This window comes from Ceratotherium simum, chromosome X (genome assembly GCF_057802395.1).
Source record: "Ceratotherium simum simum isolate JZ-2026a chromosome X, ASM5780239v1, whole genome shotgun sequence".
Lineage (NCBI taxonomy): Eukaryota > Metazoa > Chordata > Mammalia > Perissodactyla > Rhinocerotidae > Ceratotherium > Ceratotherium simum.
The window spans coordinates 15,718,746-15,737,286 of record NC_141940.1 but is presented as its reverse complement, the minus strand read 5'-3'; positions in this window follow the sequence as shown (position 1 = coordinate 15,737,286).

Here is an 18,541-nt window from a genome sequence, read left to right as displayed (position 1 = left end):
CCCCTGTCTCTCACTCTGTCGTCTGTCTCTATTTCTCAGTCTAGCTAGCACGTGCACGCTGTCTGTCGGTCTCTGTCAGACAGTCTGTCGTTCTCCTCTTTATTACTCCCGTCTCCCCCTCCCCCTCTCGGTCAGTTTCTCTGTCTCTCAGTCTCTCTCTGTGTCTCTTTCGCTAGCGCACTTTCACTGTAGCTGTGTGTGCGTGTCTCTGTCTCTCTTTGCCTTTCTCCTGGTCTTGTCCCTGTCTCTCCCTCTGTCTCTTTCTGATGCACTCTTGTCTCTCTCTGTGGCTCTGCCTGTTACTTGTCGCTCACTAGTGCGTGCGCTTTTCCGTCTTTCCCTGATGCTGCCTCGTCTCTCCATCTCTCTCAGTCTATTTCCCTGACAGTCTCTATGGGTCCCTAGTGCACCTGTTCAGTAGCACTCCTGCATGTGTGTCTCTGCCAGTCTCCGTGTCTCTCTAACTCTCCTGTTTCCATGTCTCCCTCGACTTCTCTCTCTACACGTCTCTTTCTGTCTCTTGTTGCACTTGCTCCTTCTCGGATCCTCTCATCTCTGTGTCTCTCCCTGTCTCCTCCTGCAGTTTCTGTCTCTCCGTGCGTAGTTTTCTCTTTATCGCTGTCTGCCTGTCTCTCTCCGTTGGTCTCTGAAGATCTACTGCCTGTCTCTCCTGATTGTCTCTGGCTCTCCGTTGCTCAGGCTCTCTCTCTAGCGCGTGCACTTAGTGAGTCGGATTCTCTCCCTCTCGGTCGGTTTCTCTATCTCTCCCTCCCCGGACTCTTGCTAAATACTTTTTTCGTATGTTTCAGTGTGTGTGCATCTCTGTCTCTCTCCATTTTTCTCTGATGATTCCTCACCTCGGTTTTTCTCTGGTTGGATCTCTGTCTCCGATCTTTATCTCTCTGTCGACTTTATTTTGCCATGGAAACCAGCTGCCGCCTTGGCCACGTTGGGCTCTGGCAGATACATCTCCTAGTTTCTCAGCAGCACAGCCGCGGCTGCATGCAGGAAGGATGTCTACTGCGACCCCCGGCCCCCCCTCACCCCGCTCAGTTCGGCATCCTCCATGCATTCTCCAGCCCACTCGGTATCGGCGGCGGCGGGTGTAGGGATGGGTGAGCTCCGGGAGAGCGGGAGAGGAGGCAGGGGTGCCAGGGTTGTGGGGAGAGTCTGAGAGAGACAGAGGAAGAGAGACTGAGAGGCAAGAAAGAGAACGAGAGAACAAATGAGACAGAGACAGAATGAGAGAGCCACAACTGAGAGACAGACAGAAAATGACAGAGAGGAAGAGACATAGGGACAACGAATGAGCAAATGAGAGACAAAGTGAGAGAATGAGAGAGACAGAGAATGAGAGGGAAAAAGACTAAGAGACAGGGAGAGATGGAGATAGAAAAATCGAAAAAGAATAAGAAAAGAGGATGAGAAGCAGAGGAGAGAAAGGACAAGGAAACAAGGAGAGAATTGAGGGCGGGGGGAAGGACGCGCGCGAGAAAGTGCGAGGGGAAACGCGAGCGCGAGAGGGTGGCCGAGGGAAGGCGAGAAGGGGCCACATGCAGGCCTGTGGCGGGGCAGCGCAGCTGCCGTCGGGCCGCGGCGGACGGGGCGTCCCTGGCGCCCGAGCGCGGGCCCAGTCGGGCGCAGAGCCGGGCCGCTTACCTGTTGCTGTCGGAGGCGTGGTGCCGCGGGAGCCGCGCGCCGGTCCCTCGGGCCTTGCGGCGCTCGTCTGGGCTGCCTCCCGAGGCGCCGGCGGCTGGGAGCTCGCACCGGGCACCGGGCGGCGGGAGCGGGAGCGGCGGGAGCGGGCGCGGCGCCTGTGCCCGCACGTCCGGCCGGCGCGCCGCGCTGCAAGCTCTGAGCGGCGGCGGGGGCGCGCGGCGTCTTAAGGCAGCGCGGTGCCCTCACCTTGCGGCGCCCCCCTCCCTTGGCCCCCGCCCGCGCCGGTGACGCACGAGGCCGCGGGCGCCCGGAGGAACGCAGCTGGCGGGTGGGGGGCACTGCTACGGACCCCACTCATTTTCTCACCGCGCGTCCGCACCCCAGGCGGTCCGAGCTCACTGAGACCTCACACACCGAGGATTGTCACCAGGGCTGATTTTCGTGCACAGCCCATGTCTTCCTAGCCCTCGGATTTCGGGCCGGGTCCCAGTCACAGACCTGCACAGTTCTTCCAAAGAGAAGCAGACACCTGGGCCCGGGCCTCAGGTCTCAACCTTTGAAAACCCCAGACCCCCACGCCCTAAAGTATGAGCCACCCCTGGGCACGATTGAGGAATCGTGACTTTGATGTCACCGATTTTTCACAATTTTCTCTAGCTCCCAGCAACAGCTAAACAGCAGTTCCTTTCCTGTAGGTTCTGGGAGCATTTCATCTAAGACAAGCCGCTTAATTATCCACTGTATTATTTGATTGACGTCTGTCTATCTGTAGGTCAGTCCCTCTCCCTCCCTCTCTTCTCTCTCTCTCCCTGCCAGGTACTTTGTTAAGCTGTTTACACAGGGAATATGGCCGCTGAATCCTCACCCCAGCCTTGTGAAATCAGTACTGCTATCTTCATTTTACAGAGACAGAAGCAGAAGCCAAGAGAGATTACCCTACTTGCCCAAGTTCAAGTAAAAGTTGCACCTGCTCTGTTTACCAAGACTTTCTGGTCTCTCTCAAACACATATTGGGTGTTTGTTCTCTATCGCACCTGGGCAGACAACAGGGCATAAGGCACCCCTGCCCCTCACAAGAAGGGAGAGTCTATGTAGGAAGGTATCCCAGACCAGGGGTCGTTTCCATCTGGTTTCCAATGGATGAGGAAACATTTTCCAGGCAGGACAGAAGGGGAAGCGTGTTCTGCAAGAAGGAGATGCACCCGCAAAGAGGGCTGCAGGGGAGAGCTGGGTGCCAAGAGAGGGTGCAGCTCAGTGAGTACCAGGAGGTGAGCTGGAAAAATGGGCTAGGGCTAGATCCTGACGGGCCTTGAATGCCAGTCTGGGGACTTTGGACTTTATCCTGAGATCCCTGGAGGGTTGTTGAGGATTCGTTTTATTAGGAACAATTTCAAACATGCACAAATGTAATGAGAATAATAAAATAAACCCCCGTGTTCCCACCATCCAACCTTAACAATGATAAATATTTTGCCATTATTGTTCATTGATGGTTTTTATTCAAGGTGATGTGATGAGATTTCTGTTTTTTCAGGGGCTCTTAGAAGCAGGGCTGGGGTGAGGGTAGGTGAGGTGTTGAATGGGGAAAGAGCAGAAAGGAGGCTGTGGCAGGAGACAGAGAGGGTCTTCACAGGTCACATGGCAGGGCAGAGCAGAGACCCACAGAGAGGCAAAATTGACAGTGGGATGAGGGCAAGGAGGTGTTGGGGGAGGGTCTAGGATGAGCACAAGATTCTGAGTTGGTTGATGGGCTGGACAGAGATGCCCTCCCCCACCCCCACTTCACCCCATGCCTCCCGGACAGAGACAAGGCAGGTGTATAATCAGGCTCCAGGATACTCTTTGGATTTCAAGTCCTACATTTGCTGTAGATCTTTCTTTTCTTTTTTTGGCTAGGCCTGATTTTATCTTCCCAAGGTTGAATGGTATAAACCTGGTCGTTTTTCCTGGAGACAGTTTCCATGATAATCGCTCACAGTTATTAATTCCTAGTCTCACTCTGGCCATGGTGCAGAATCCTGGGTAGCACGCACTATTAAGCAGCAGTTCACTCAGACTCAATATTTTAGAATCACTTGGGAGGCAGTCAAGCTGTGAGAAGTAGCCAGAGGCAAAGGCCAGTCCAGTGCATCCTGCCCTTTCCTCCTTTTGTCTGTGGAAGTGAGAGTTCCCTGGACTGCTGGGATCCAGCAGGGGACAGGAAGAAACCATCAAGGTACATGGTAAAGGTGGGTACCTCAGAGAGGTGGGCTCATGGAGTCTGCAGCTGCACTCCTTAGCACTAAGGGGGATGATGAGGGGTGGGAGAGCCTGAGTGGGCTGAGGTCTCTGCATCTGAGGCCAGTATGCCTTCAGGAGACAGTAAGAAAGCCAAGGAGCTCTGGGAAATAAATGCAAGCCACTTTTCTGTTCAGGGAGATGTTTGAGGGTTGTTCATCCTCAGGTGTCTGTTTCTTCTTTTCCCCTCCAGACATGAGCAGAGTTGGTGTCCTTGAGTTTCAAAGGCATGCAAGTATCAGCATCCCAACTAGAGGTATGTGGGGGGCCTTGGGGAATGTGGATTTGGCTTCAGGCCCTGCAGACTCTGCTTCTGATGTCCTTGGAAGAGCCCTTCAACTGACAAGCCTCGTTGGATTCTGGAGAGGTTCTTTGGGATAAGACAGGGAGAGTTTGGAATGATGGTGCAAGAAATTACCTAATCTATTTCCCTCCCTTCGTAATTCTGTAGCAGCAGAGGTAAGATGGGGCTAATGCTGTTAATGGGGCAGGGCTGTAGGGCAAGAAGCTACTAGAAAGGGCTCTAGGGCCTGACGACAGCCACAAACTGCAACAGCAGCCGGCAGAGTGGCAGTCTGGTCTTCTCATACTTGTTCACCTCGTCAGACTCCCCCGATGGATGTACCAACTGCCAGGTGAGGGAAGTCAGAGGCCCACGACCCAGACAGGTGTTGGTTCTAGTAACAATGGGGGTGCCAGAGTCCTTGAGTGCCTACCATGTGCCAAGCCCTATGCTTGCTTTATCCTAGTTAATCCTTGAGGAAACTCTGCAAGTTAGAGATTAATACAGTATTTTTGGAATCCAAGACATCATATACCATTAAGAAAAAAAACCCTGCAAATTTAACCATCACACCACTGGTAGCAATACACATTTCGTTTCAAAGATGCTAAAATGTGGAAAACAACAACAACAACAACAAACACCCAAGTGCTTTAGAATCAGTGTATGACAGTACCATCCCTGTCTTTACAGAGAGGTTAAGTAATTTACCCAAGGTCACGCAGCAAGTAAGTGTTGGAGTTGAGAGGTAAAACCTGTTCTATGTGACTCCAACACAGGGGCATTTCCTAGATTGCCTCTTGGAAGAGTCAAGAGGCAAGACATAAAGGCTCCTGGAGACCCATCCCAGAAAATATTTTTGAATCCAGGCGAATTACTAGAATTGTGAGAATATAAATGCAATTGCAGTGATAATGGCTTCTTTTTGTAGGATACATGGTTCCCATAGGTAGTGAAATGACTAAATTAGTCAATCTAAATTCTAAGTCACACTCCTTCCTGCTTAGTGAGTTCATAATCACTCAATGGGGAAAAATATATGGTTCTGTTCTGGAGTGCCTACCCAGGGGGTGTTTTAAGTTTTTCAATGTTATGAGCTGCTCTGGTATTCACTTTAGGTCAACGTTAGGGTTTGTGTTTGCAAAATTCAAACAAAATTTGGTACCATCTCAGTGTGAGCTAATATTGCTCACTCTGTGGGCTTGGACAGGACAGAATGTCTGGATTTCAAAGCTATATCTATCCAAATAAAATGGTTTAGAAGAGAAAATGCACAGAAAATAACTGGATGGATTAAAAATGAAGAGCAGGAGACCTGATTTCTAGTCCTAATTCTGTGGCTGACTTACAGTGTGACTTTGGGAAGATTCGCCCCCCCTCTCTGATCTCAGTTCTATTAATTCACCCTCCCCCCACCCCCTTCCCCTCTGGTAACCACTAATCTATTCTCCTTATCCGTGTGTTTGTTTATCTTCCACATATGAGTGAAATCATATGGTGTTTGTCTTTCTCTGTCTGGCTTATTTCGTTTAGCATGCTACCCTCCAAGTCCATCCATGTTGTCGCAAATGGCATGATTTTGTCTTTTTTATGGCTGAGTAGTATTCCATTATATATATATGTATATATATGTATGTATGTATGTATACCACATCTTCTTTATCCATTCATCCATTAATGGATACTTGGGTTGCTTCCATGTCTTGGCTATTGTGAATAATGCTGCAATGAGCATAGGGATGCAAAAACCTCTTTGAGTTGTTGATTTCATGTTCTTTGGATAAGTACCCAGTAATGTGATAGCTGGATCATATGATATTTCTATTTTTAATTTTTTGAGAAATCACCATACTGTTTTCCATAGTGGTTGCACCAGTTTGCATTCCCACCAGCAGTGTATGAGGGTTCCCTTTTCTCCACATCCTCTCCAACACTTGTTATATCTTGTCTTGTTAATTACAGTTGTTCTGATGGGTGTAACGTGATATCTCATTGTAGTTTTGATTTGCATTTCTCTAATAATTAGTGATGTGGAACATCTTTTCTTGTGCCTGTTGGCCATCTGTATATCTTCTTTAGAAAAATGCCTGTTCTTATCCTCTGCCCAGTTTTTGATTCGTTTGTTTGTTGTTGAGTTGTATGAATTCTTTACATATTTTGGAAATTAACCCTTTGTCAGATATATGATTTGCAAATATTTTCTCCCAGTTGATGGATTGTCTTTTCATTTTTTTTCATGGTTTCCTTTGCCTTGCAGAAGCTTTTTAGTCTGACGTAGTCCCCTATGTTTATTTTTTCTTTTGTTTCCCTTGCCTAAGTAGACATAGTATTCGAAAATAATGTACATCTGAAATTTACACAATGTTATAAGCCAATATGACCTCAATAAAATAATTTTTTTAAAAAAAGACAAAGCAAAGATACAATAGCAGATGATATACTTCAGTGGAAGTATCTTTTGGAAAATGGAAAGTGGATAGAGGGATGGTAACTAACCTATCACAATGTGAAAGATCTTTTTTTTCTTTTGTGAGGAAGATCAGCTCTGAGCTAATATCCAGGCCAGTCCTCCTCTTTTTGCTGGGGAAGACTGGCCCTGAGCTAACATCCGTGCCCATCTTCCTCCACTTTATGTGGGACGCCGCCACAGCATGGCCTGACAAGCAGGCATCAGTGCGCGCCCGGGATCCAAACCCGGGCTGCCAGGAGCAGAATGCATGCACTTAATGGCTACGCCATGGGGCTGGCCCCAGAATGTGAAAGTCTTAACTTAAGTTTCTGCAGTGGAGGATACACCTAGAATTGAGCTAATTCACCTGAGAGGCTCAAACCTTAGAATGTAACAGGTACCACAGAAGGTAGGAGTAAAGAATAGGTCTGAGAGCAGGAAGGTGGTCACTGAAACTCTGTCTACAGAGCATGTAGCACAACCAGGCAAAGCACCCTGCCTCAACGAGGAGATGAAAGATTTCTCTGTCCAGCAGTCCCACTTCTGGATATATACCAAAGGAAATTAAAACAGGATCTCGAAGAGATATCTTCACTCTCTTATTCATTGCAGCATTATTCACAATAGCCAAGATATGGAAACCCAAGTGTCCATTAACGGATGAATAGATAAAGAAGATGTGGTACAAAAATACAATAGAATATTATTCAGCCATGAGAAAGAAAGAAATCCTGCCATTTGCAGCAATATAGATGGACCTTGAGGGCATTATTCTATGTGAGATGAGTCAGATAGAGAAAGACAAATACTGTATGATCTCACTTATATGTGGAATCGAAAATAGCTGAACTCATAGAAACAGAGAGTGGAATGGTGATTACTGGGGGCTGTGAGTGGGGGAAATGGGGAGATGTTGGCCAAAGGGTACAAACTTCCAGTTATAAGATGAATAAGTTCTGGGATCTAATGTACAGCCTGGTGATTATAGTTAATCATACTGTGTTATATACTTGAAAGGTTCTAAGAGAGTAGATCTTAAATATTCTTACCACAAAAAAGAAATGGTAATTATGTGGTGTGATGGAGGTGTTGGCTAATGCTATGGTGGTAATCATTTTGCAGTATATAAATGTATCAAGTCAACATGTTGTATACCTTAAACTTACACAATATTATTTGTTAATTATATCTCAATAAAACTGGAAAAGAAAGAAAAAAAAAAGAAAAGAGAAACAAATGAACTGACCCCTATAATTGCCCCAGTTTACTACCTAGAGAGAGTTTCTGGCTGGGAACCCAGGCTGAGCCTGGAAGTCTGCCTAAATTGAAGAGACAGAGTTCAGAATTCAGGGAGGTGAGGGTGGCTAGAATTTACAAGGTAATGTACCAGGGAGGAGTTTCCCAGAGAGAGAGCTCCAGAGATCTGTAAAAGGAACCCCTCAAATCTTTGACTAAATACTGATCAGCACATGCATATGAGGAAACTACCCAAGGCTGGGGAAGGAACAACTCAAAAGGAGTAGGTGGAGTGGTTTCTAGAGCTTCACACAAGGCTGGGAATATCTCACTTTCCCAATAGCCAGAGAGAAGCAACTTCATAGTATACAGGGCATTAGATTGCATACTCAGAAGAGGATTGCCTTAGTAGTGGAGCCAAATTAACCTTACTCTAAAGTTTGTTGTGGTCCCACATAGCAAAGCTTAAAAGCAAGCTTGGAGGGGCCAGCCCGGTGGCACAAGCTGTTAAGTGCGCGCTCTCCGCTGCAGTGGCCTGGGTTTGCCGGTTTGGATCCTGGGCGCGCACCAACACACTGCTTGGCGAGCCATGCTGTGGCGGCGTCCCATATAAAGTAGAGGAAGATGGGCACAGATGTTAGCTCAGGGCCAATCTTCCTCAGAAAAAAAAAAAAAGAGGAGGATTGGCATCGGATGTTAGCTCAGGGCTGATCTTCCTCACAAAAAAAAAAGCAAGCTTTGAAAGGATTGAACTGTTTCCAAGTATCTTTACTGAAACTCAGAGCAAGGCTCAAAAGTATTTAAAGGAGTACAAAAATATCTAGCATCAAACAAGGTGAAACTTGCAAAGTCTGAAATCCAATAAAACATCACAAGATGTGCAAAACAGGAAAATACGACTCATAATGAGAAGAAAAATCCTTAAATAGGAACACACAGATGATAGAATTGGTAGACAAAGACATTAAAATGGTTTTAAAAAAAGGTACTTCTTTTGTTCAAGAAGGTAGAGGAGGGGCCTGCCCCGTGGCTTAGCAGTTGGGAGCGCACGCTCTGCTACTGGCGGCCCAGGTTCGGATCCTGGGCGCGCACCGATGCACCGCTTGTCCGGCCATGCTGAAGCGGCATCCCACATACAGCAACTAGAAGGATGTGCAACTATGACACACAACTATCTACTAGGGCTTTGGGGATAAAAGGGGGGAAAAATAGAAGGTAGAGGAAAGCATGGGCATGTTAAGGAGAGACATAGAAGATAGAAAACAGACTCAAATCTTACTTCTAGAGATAAAGACTGTAATGTCTGAGGTAAAAAAATATACTGGATGACATTATTAGCATGTTAGACACTGCAGAAGAAAAATTTAGTGAGCTTGAAGACATAGCAATAGAAACTGTCCAAAATAAAAGAAAGAGAAAAAAGATACAAAAAATGAGCAGAGCAACAGTGAGCTGTGGGACAACTTCAAGTGGCCTAAAAATGTATTATTGGAGTCCCAGAAGGAGTTTGGGAGAGGGAAATATTATTTTAAGAAATAATGGCCAAAAGTTTTCCAAATGTAATAAAAACTGTAAACCCACAGATCCAAAAACCTCAGCAAAACTTAAGCACAAGAAACATGAAGAAAATCATACCAAGGCACATCATAATGCTTATCGTTTCTCCATAAATCCTTGCCATATAGTTGACGAGGATATTTGGAGAAACTATAACTTTCGCACACTGCTTCTGGAATTTAAAATAGGATAGCCCCACTGGAAAACAGTTTGGTTAAAAAAATGTTAAACATACACCTATCATATGACCCAGACTTTCCACTCCTAAAAGAAATAAAAGCATTTGTCTGTGCCAAGATGTACGTGAATGTTTATAGCACCTTTATTTGTAATAGGTAAAAACTGGAAAGAACTCTAATGTCTATCAACAGGTGACTGGTATATTCACACACTGGAATATTTAGCTAAAAAAGAGAACAACTTGTTGATATTGATGACAACATGGATGAATTTCAAAATAATTATGCTGAGTGAAAGAAACCACAGAAAAAGGAGTGCATACGGTATGATTCTATTTTACGTAAAATTCCAGAAATGCAAATTAATCTAAAGTGACATAAAGCAGATTGGTGGTTGCCTTGGGATGGGGGAAAAGGGGAAAGGGGAATGAATTACAAAAGGGGTATGAAGAATGTTTTGGAGATGATACAATTGTTCATTATCTTGGTGTTGATGGTTTGTGGTATATACCTACGTCAAAACTCATCAAATTGTATTCTTCAGATATATGCAGTTGAATCTACATATGTTATACCTAAATTGTAAGTAAAAATGAGACCCTGGGGAAAAACCCCAAAGCCAATGGTTTGTGTGTCTAGGATCCCACGTCCAGCATTAGAATACTGGCCTTTCTCTGAGAGAACCATCAGGTCTCCCAGCACCCCTGTCTTGGCTCTAATCAGTCCACCCATGTGTTCTAGTCACCAACGTCCTTGCCCCACCTTCCCTCTGTGATGGGAACACAATGTGAGCTCTTCCCAAATGCTTGCAGGATTGTGTCCATCCACTCATGGCGGGCTAACAGCTCCCATTTACGGAGGATTGACAGTGTACCTAGCACTTGACCTCTCCCAGCTCATTTAGTAACTGCTGTGAGACAGATGCCTCATTTTATAGATGGGGAACCAAAGGCTTAGAAAGGAGCCATGACTTACTCAGAGTCACTCAGGAACAGGCAAGGCTAGGATTAGAATTTAGGACTGCCTTTGGCTTTACAGGCTGGATGCTTAGCTGCTACGCTATTTTGCTTCCCTATCCTAAGCACTTTTTTAAAACATATCACTGATGAACTTTGTGTATCTTATCTCATCTAATTCTCCAACAATCTTGTGAGGTGGGTATTGTTAATATTCCTTATTTTATAGATGAGAAAAGTGAGGCTCAGAGAAACTAAATAATTTGCTTGAAGCCACCCCAAGAGTATGTGGATAACTTCAGAGCCCACTCTCTGTAACTGCTTTGCTAACTGTCACCTCCAGAGCAGGAAAGACTTAAACCCTCTCTTCTTTGGAGCCACGCTTACTCTTCTTGAGTCAACTTGCCCAGAGGCTCAAGAGTTTCACAACGTGACTTTGGTGCAGTATCAGGTGCCAGGAGCACTGGGATGGCCTACCCGCTTCTAGAACACGTATTCCTTGAGTGGAGGGTGGTTAGAACCGACATATCACTAATTAGTATTGAATATTCAAAGCACCAGACACTTCAACCTCCCATGGCTCTGTGTTAAATATCAGGGTCTGCAGAGTTTTCAAAGGCTAATTTGTATTTTGTTTGTCATTGAATTGAGACGTTTGGAAGTTTGACTTCATAAAATAGTACACTGAGCTAGACGACAGTTAAGAATCAGAAGATATCCCTAGAGCTAGTGGGTTGACCGGAGAAAGGCGATTCAAGTATGCTCAGGTGCCTTCCTTGAACAGTTAGTGTCTCTTGTTGGCTGTAGCAATGTTGCCAAAATGCCTCAAAATGGAGTCTACAGAAAATGGGATTATGTTTCCACATTTAGGAAAATATTTCTGCCATGCTCAGATATCAGTATTAGAGAGGGAAAAATCAACCTCTTCAAGCCAAACTGTAATGGCCATATACGTTTTTGCCCAGAGAAATGCAAAGGGTGGCATTTTTCTAGAAGATGCTCATGTGAAATTCTTCACAGAGTGTTCTGTAGTTACGGCATAGCACCTGGAGACAGTCTGTGCCAGTTTGTGAGAGCTGATTGTTAAGTTTACAGGAATTTTGCAAGCACTCATTAAAAATTAAATTATGTAAACCTACAGTTAAATGAATTACATTCAAAACACAGGTAATAAATACTCAAAACACATCACTTCCTAATGATTTTATCACCTTTTACTATTATTTGTGACCTTGAGGTTATTTCTGTCCATTGCATCTGGATGGTGCGAATACTTGACAATGCTGTGCCGCTGCACGTCTCTTCCCAGCTCTGCAGTCACTGACATCACACTGGTCCTTTGCAATCAGCCGAGGGAGTATTTTCACCATGAAAGTCATCAAACACTACAAATTAGGACTTTGTTCTCTGAGAGCCAGATGTTAAACATTTACCAACATATCACTGTAGAACACATTATTTTTATTTTTTATATAGCTTTATTGAGATATAATCCATATGCCATACACACATTTAAAGTGTACAATTCAACTGACTTTAGTATATTCACAGATATGTGCAACCATCACCACAGTCAATTTTAGAATATTTTCACAACGTCAAAAAGAAACCCCAGGGGCCGGCCCCGTGGCTTTGCGGTTAAGTGCGCGCACTCCGCTACTGGTGGCCTGTGTTCGGATCCTGGGCGTGCACCGATGCACCGCTTCTCCGGCCATGCTGAGGCCGCGTCCCACATACAGCAACTAGAAGGATGTGCAGCTATGACATACAACTATCTACTGGGGCTTTGTGGGAAAAAAATGAGTAGGACTGGCAATAGATGTTAGCTCAGTGTCAGTCTTCCTCAGCGAAAAGAGGAGAATTAGCGCAGATGTTAGCTCAGGGCTGATGTTCCTCACAAAAAAAAACAAACAAAAATAGAAACCCCATACCCTTTAGCTAACAGCCCCTTATCCCCCTTCCCCACCATACACACCCCTCAGCCTTAAGCAATCACTAGTCTATTTTTTTGTCTCTATAGATTTACCTATTCTGGACATGTCCTATAAATAGAATGATATAATATGTGGTCTTTTGTGATGGGCTTCTTTCACTTAGCATGGTGTTTTGTTTTTTTTTGTGTGAGGAAGATCGGCCCTGAGCTAACATCTGCCAATCCTCCTCTTTTTGCTGAGGAAGACTGGCCCTGGGCTAACATCCATGCCAATCTTCCTCTGCTTTATATGGGACGCCTGCCACAGCATGGCCTGACAAGCGGTGCGTCGGTGCGTGCCCAGGATCCGAACCGGTGAACCCCGGGCTGCCACAGCGGAGCGCATGCACTTAACCACTTGCACCACCAGGCTGGCCCCTTAGCATGGTGTTTTCAAGGTTCATCCATGTTGTGATATGTATCAGTACTTCATTCCTTTTTATGACTGAATAATATTTCATTGTATGGATGTACCACCTTTTGCTTATCTATTCATCAGTTGATGGCCATTTGAGCTGTGTCTACCTTTTGGCTATTGTGAATAGTGCTGCTGTGAACATTCATATAAAAGTTTTTGTTTGAACACTTGTTTCCAGTTCTTTTGGGTATATGCCTAGGAGTGGAATTGCTAGGTCATATGGTGATTTGCTTTAACTTATTGAGGATCTGCCAAATTGTTTTCAGCAACAGCTGCACCATTTTACATGCCCACCTGCAGTGTATTGGGGTTCCAATTTCTGCACATCCTTGCCAACACTTGTTATTTTCCATTTTTTGATTATAGTTGTCCTAGTGCATATGAAGTAGTATCCCATTGTGATTTTAATTTTAATTTCCCTAAAGACTAATGATGTTGAGCATCTGTTCATGTGCATATTGCCATTTGTACATCTTCCTTGGAAAAATGTCTATTCAGATCCCTTTGTAGAGCACTTTTAAATATCTCTAATCCTCATAACAACCTTGCAAAGTGTGTGTCGTGATTCCCATCTTACAGTTGAGGTAACTGAGACTCAAAAAGATTAAGAAACTTCCTTCATTTGTACACAGCTAGAAATGGAGCTGGGATTTCAATATGTCTGACTTGAAAACCCGTGTCCCTCTATTACACCACATTGTTTCCAAAACCCTCGATCTGTCAGCTGATGCTTAAAGGCTAATGCTCTTGTCCAGTGGATGTGCTCCTGGTGAAGTTCTCCGGCCTGGGTTCTAGTCCTGGCTCTGTTCCTGGACCTCCATATCCTCATCTCTCAAAGGAGGAGTTGAGCTGGATGACCTTGTGTCACTCCATTGGTCTAATAGCAGAATTGGCCCTTTCACTTTGGATGCAGATGTCCTGAGGATTTGTACATAGGAGGCTTGATTGCTTAGTGTGTTATTTTGAGTGGTTAATGGGATTCTTTTTCTCAGTGCATTATGTTGCACTTGCCTACACTGACACTCACCTGCTACTTTTCAGCCCACTCACACAGCCTCTCATCATCTTCCTGCAGTTTAATCTGAAGAGCTTAACATCTTACTACCCAGAAGGGTTGGGTGTTGCCTAGAAACCTGAAGTTTTTACTAGGCTGACTTTCTTTCACATAATTTTTGAGTAAGTCAAATAAGATAGATCTCTCCATCTGTCTTGGTGGGGAGGCCATAGTGTCTACACTTCTCTCCTTAGAGAAAGGCAGGTTTATCCTTGTTTCCTGTCCCTATTCGCATCGCTTATCCATGAGACAACCATACTCCTAATCCCATAGTGATTTGGTACTATGTCAAAATCTTCTGTTTTCACATTTCCTTTTTATCCACGTGTTTTTTTTTTTTTAAAGATTTTATTTATTTATTTTTCCCCCCAAAGCCCCAGTAGATAGTTGTATGTCATAGCTGCACATCCTTCTAGTTGCTGTATGTGGGACGCGGCCTCAGCATGGCTGGAGAGACGGTGCACTGGTGCGCGCCCGGGATCCGAACCCGGGCCACCAGCAGCGGAGCGCGCGCATTTAACTGCTAAGCCATGGGGCCGGCCCTGCACGTGTGTTTTTACCGCTTAAAAATTTTTAATAGATTGGTCAGTCATGACTTTATCTTATGTAAATTGTTGTCCAAATGGTCACTGAGCTCATCCTTTATTATAAAAATTATGTGTTTCCCAGCCTGTGCCCCAGGATCTATCTAGGACCCTACCTTATGAATGGAACTCGTATTGGCAATGTGCCAGCCTTTGTCATGGGGGCCCTTGGTAAGGACAAGTTGTACCTTCTGGCCTAGTTTCATGGGGACACTTTACCCTTGAGTCCTAGTGAAGGGTGCACATTTAGGCTATTTTGTAGGCCTTGGACATCCACAGCATTTGCCACTATCTGGTCTAGTGACTTGGACACTTCCAGTGAGAGCTGGGGAATAGATATGCTGGTGATATCCTGTTTGGTATCTTTTCGCTTCTTGGCCTCCCAAGCATGGCTGTTATCCCAACTGTCACTTGTCCCCACAGATCATCTTGCTGGCATTCTTCCTAGATTATATCTCAAGAGGCTCTTGGCTTTGGCTTGCAGGTACCTTGCCTGGTTCCTCTTCAGTTTCCTTGGTCCCCTCTGATTTTTAGTTTGCCTCTGCCCTGTGACTTTTGTGGAGTGTTTTTGTTCCCTTTGCTTGAGCCACCTTTCAGTTTGGAGAAGCAGCTTTTTTCACATTGCTCATCTCTCTCTTGGATTCTTAGTTGCTCAAAGATCGTTCTTTCCAAGTTTACGGTATTTTGGATTCCTGGCACACACTACCTTGGATTTTCAATAAGATGTTTTATAAACTATCTATAGGTCTCTTGTGGTTATTGACTTATTCAAGTTTTTCAAATTCTTTCATAACTAATGCTCGCATTTGGTCAAGCCTCCCTTTATTAGAATGAAGTAAATACGTGTGTGGTAGATTTCTGTGGCTTTCCCTCTCCCACTGAGATGCTGGCCCTGGTTATTTCTGGAATCAGCATTTTTGGGGGCTTCACTCACAATGACCTGATCAATATCTATTACTAATGGTAGGCCTTCATCTTCCATAGGGGCCCAGGGTGCAGGGAGAGTACCAATGAAACTAATGGGTGCTATGTGGCAATCTGTGGTGTCAGAGAATCTGGCTTCTAGCCTGTCTCAGTCACAAATTCCCTGTATGATAGTAGGTAGGCCATTTCCCTTCTCTGGGCTCAGTTTCCTCCTTTTAATGACAGGATTGACCCACAAGGAGGACAGGGATATATAAATGTGGTACCAATGATTCAGTTGCATCACCACCTTTTTAATGTGCACCCTTGTCCAGAAGTAAAGAGTTAGATTCAGATTGGCTGAGTCTTGGGCAAAATTTTTGGATCCCTCCAGTATCTGAACCCTGGAGTCAGGATTTAGATATGGATTTGTGGCTGGCACTGGGCTGTCTGGCTCTGGAGAAAAGGGTCTTGAAATACCATTCTCAGTTCCACCAGACCCTGCCCTGTACTCTGACTTTCTAGTCTTTTCCACAATGGTCTGGAGAGCATTGCTGACCAAGCCTAGTGTTTCTCTGAGAACAGTGATTCTTAACTTTTTTTTTCTTTTTGGATCAGGGGCCCCTTTGAGAGGCTAATAAAAGCTAGGGACCCCGTCCACTAAAAAAAGCATGTACACACACCCACACCCACACCCACATATACACACACCAATCTGAACCCAGTTGTAGGGGGTAATTTATGACCTATGAAGGCAACCCATAGAGTCTGGAGTCTAGGGACCCCTGGTTAATAACCCCTGCTCTAGAAGATGGCTCCTGGCCTGTATTAAGCTCCGTGTCCTCCCTTACAGCCTAGATATGATCTGACTTCATGAACTAGGACCAGTGTGGGTCATCCACAAACCACAAGAATTGATCCAGAACCTTGACTGTATCTGGGAGGAGCTGTTTCCCCCTGGATAGTAATTCTATAGCTGAGAAGTTGTGCTAAGTCCTGCCAACAATGAAAAGGAGAGGGAATGAGGGCCAAGTGGGCAGACTCTCACAGCACCTTCAGTCAAGAAGCTTTCTCTGGTGAGAGGCTTGCTGGTAGATGTGGAATGGCTTGGAAGTGCTTCTGTGGTTGGCAAATAGGGAGGAGAATCCATTGCTTTCTATTATACCAGCCAGAATCTATGAAAAAACAGCTAAGTAAAGAGTAAGGTAAAGGCTCAATAGAGAGGGAAGTATGTTTGGATGCAAAGTGGCAGTTTAAATGAGGGTGAAGGACTTATGGTGAGATGAACAGACTTAGAAAGCCAGTGACCTGAAAAAGAAGCAAGCCTAAGAAGAATAAATGGTGGAGAAGGGGGAATGTTCTTAGGGGAACCTCTCACACTCTGAAATTTTATTTCTTGATGAAGATGTCATGATTTCCTTTGGGAGAGCTTGCTCATCTGTGCCTGGAGCTGTGGGGAAATGTGAGAGGGCTGGTGGGATCCAGAGAGTGGAGTTTAGAAGGAGCTGGGCAAAGGGCACTGAGATGTTGCTGGGTGTATGCAAATCGTCCTTAATGTACCTGGGTTTGGTCCATTTTGAAAATTTGGGTGGTGAACATGATGTAATCTATGCAGAATGTCCTTTCTGAAGGCTGACTTGGGTTGAGTGCTGGCTCTACACATGCGCCATGGTGAACAATTATGGAGAGTAAGATATGAAGCTGTCTAAGATATGAAGCTCATGAAAGAGCTTTGGCTAGACTGGTACCATCAGAGAAAAGCTCCTTTGGAGCCAACAGGCAGAGGAAAAAGGGGTAAGCTAATTGGAATTAATTGTGTCAGCCTTGGGCATCTGCTTGGTGTCATGAATTTACCCTCAGCATTGACCCAGCCAAAGAGCTGGAGTGGCAGCTGAAGTGTAACTGTAGCAGGAGAGAGTCCTACTTTTCCTGTGGTGTATTCAAGTGGGACAAGCCAATGGGGCTTGGAGGCGGAATAGCTCTCTTTTCTCAAATGTAGCACTTTCCTTGCCTAAGGCAACATGCCGTTGCTGTGGGTGGTTGTAGGTGCACTCATGGGGTAATAAGCGGGGAAATGTTTATAATCAACCACTTCCGAGGCGACAGGGGTGAACTGCTGCTTAATGAACCACTCGCCATTGCTTACTTGCCCCACCACAAGTAGGCAGAGACAGGTCTGGCTGCCCAGAAGTTTTTTATTTTTCTTTCATCTTAGACCTCTCTTATTGTCTTTATGGCCAAGGACTTTTGGGAGAAAACTGTGAGAGTTGGTCACCAGAGGGAAGGTGCTGAGGAGGGGTGCCAGGCCTGCTGAATTAGTGAACGCTCGAGGTTGTTGGGAGCTCCTTGAGTTTCTTTAGTCCACACTTAGGTCCACGGGCCCTTCACAAGAGTTTGCCTTGTTCTTTAATCTTTGCTATCCAATGCTAGACTGGGGTACCTTCCATCACTTTAGTTCATTCTCATTTGGCAGGCCCTGCTCTGAGTCTCGGATGCGACTGCTGGAGCCACATCCAGGAGAGGCAGTTTCAGAAATGCAGCAGCTCATGTTGTGTTCTGTGGGTGATAGGAATGGGGGCTATATGGGACATGCTAGTGTCTGCTGGACTTGACTTGCACTTCTAGCCCAAACAGCCTGTTCCACAGCCCCCTTCTCAGGGAACTAGGCTCATATCATTGGGTGTGGGTTGTTGTTTTTTGGTTTTGGTGTGGGCTGTTTGGACCAGAATTGGCTACCTGATCCAAGAGTGGTCCCTACCTAGGCTGGCACCAAGGACTTTGCCTAAGAGTTGCCTTGGCAATCAGCCAGGCCATGCAGACAATGCCCTCGGAGGGTTGGACTACAGAATGTTGAGAGGCATGGTCAATTGGTTGTTAGAGGGCCATGGGCAAGAGAGCAGAGACACCATGAAAGAACATGTGACACATGAGAAAGAGAAATGGTGAGAGTCGCAGGTCCCCAGAGAAGCCTTAGTTCCTGATGACTTTCAACTTCCAAGCTCCTCCTCTCACTT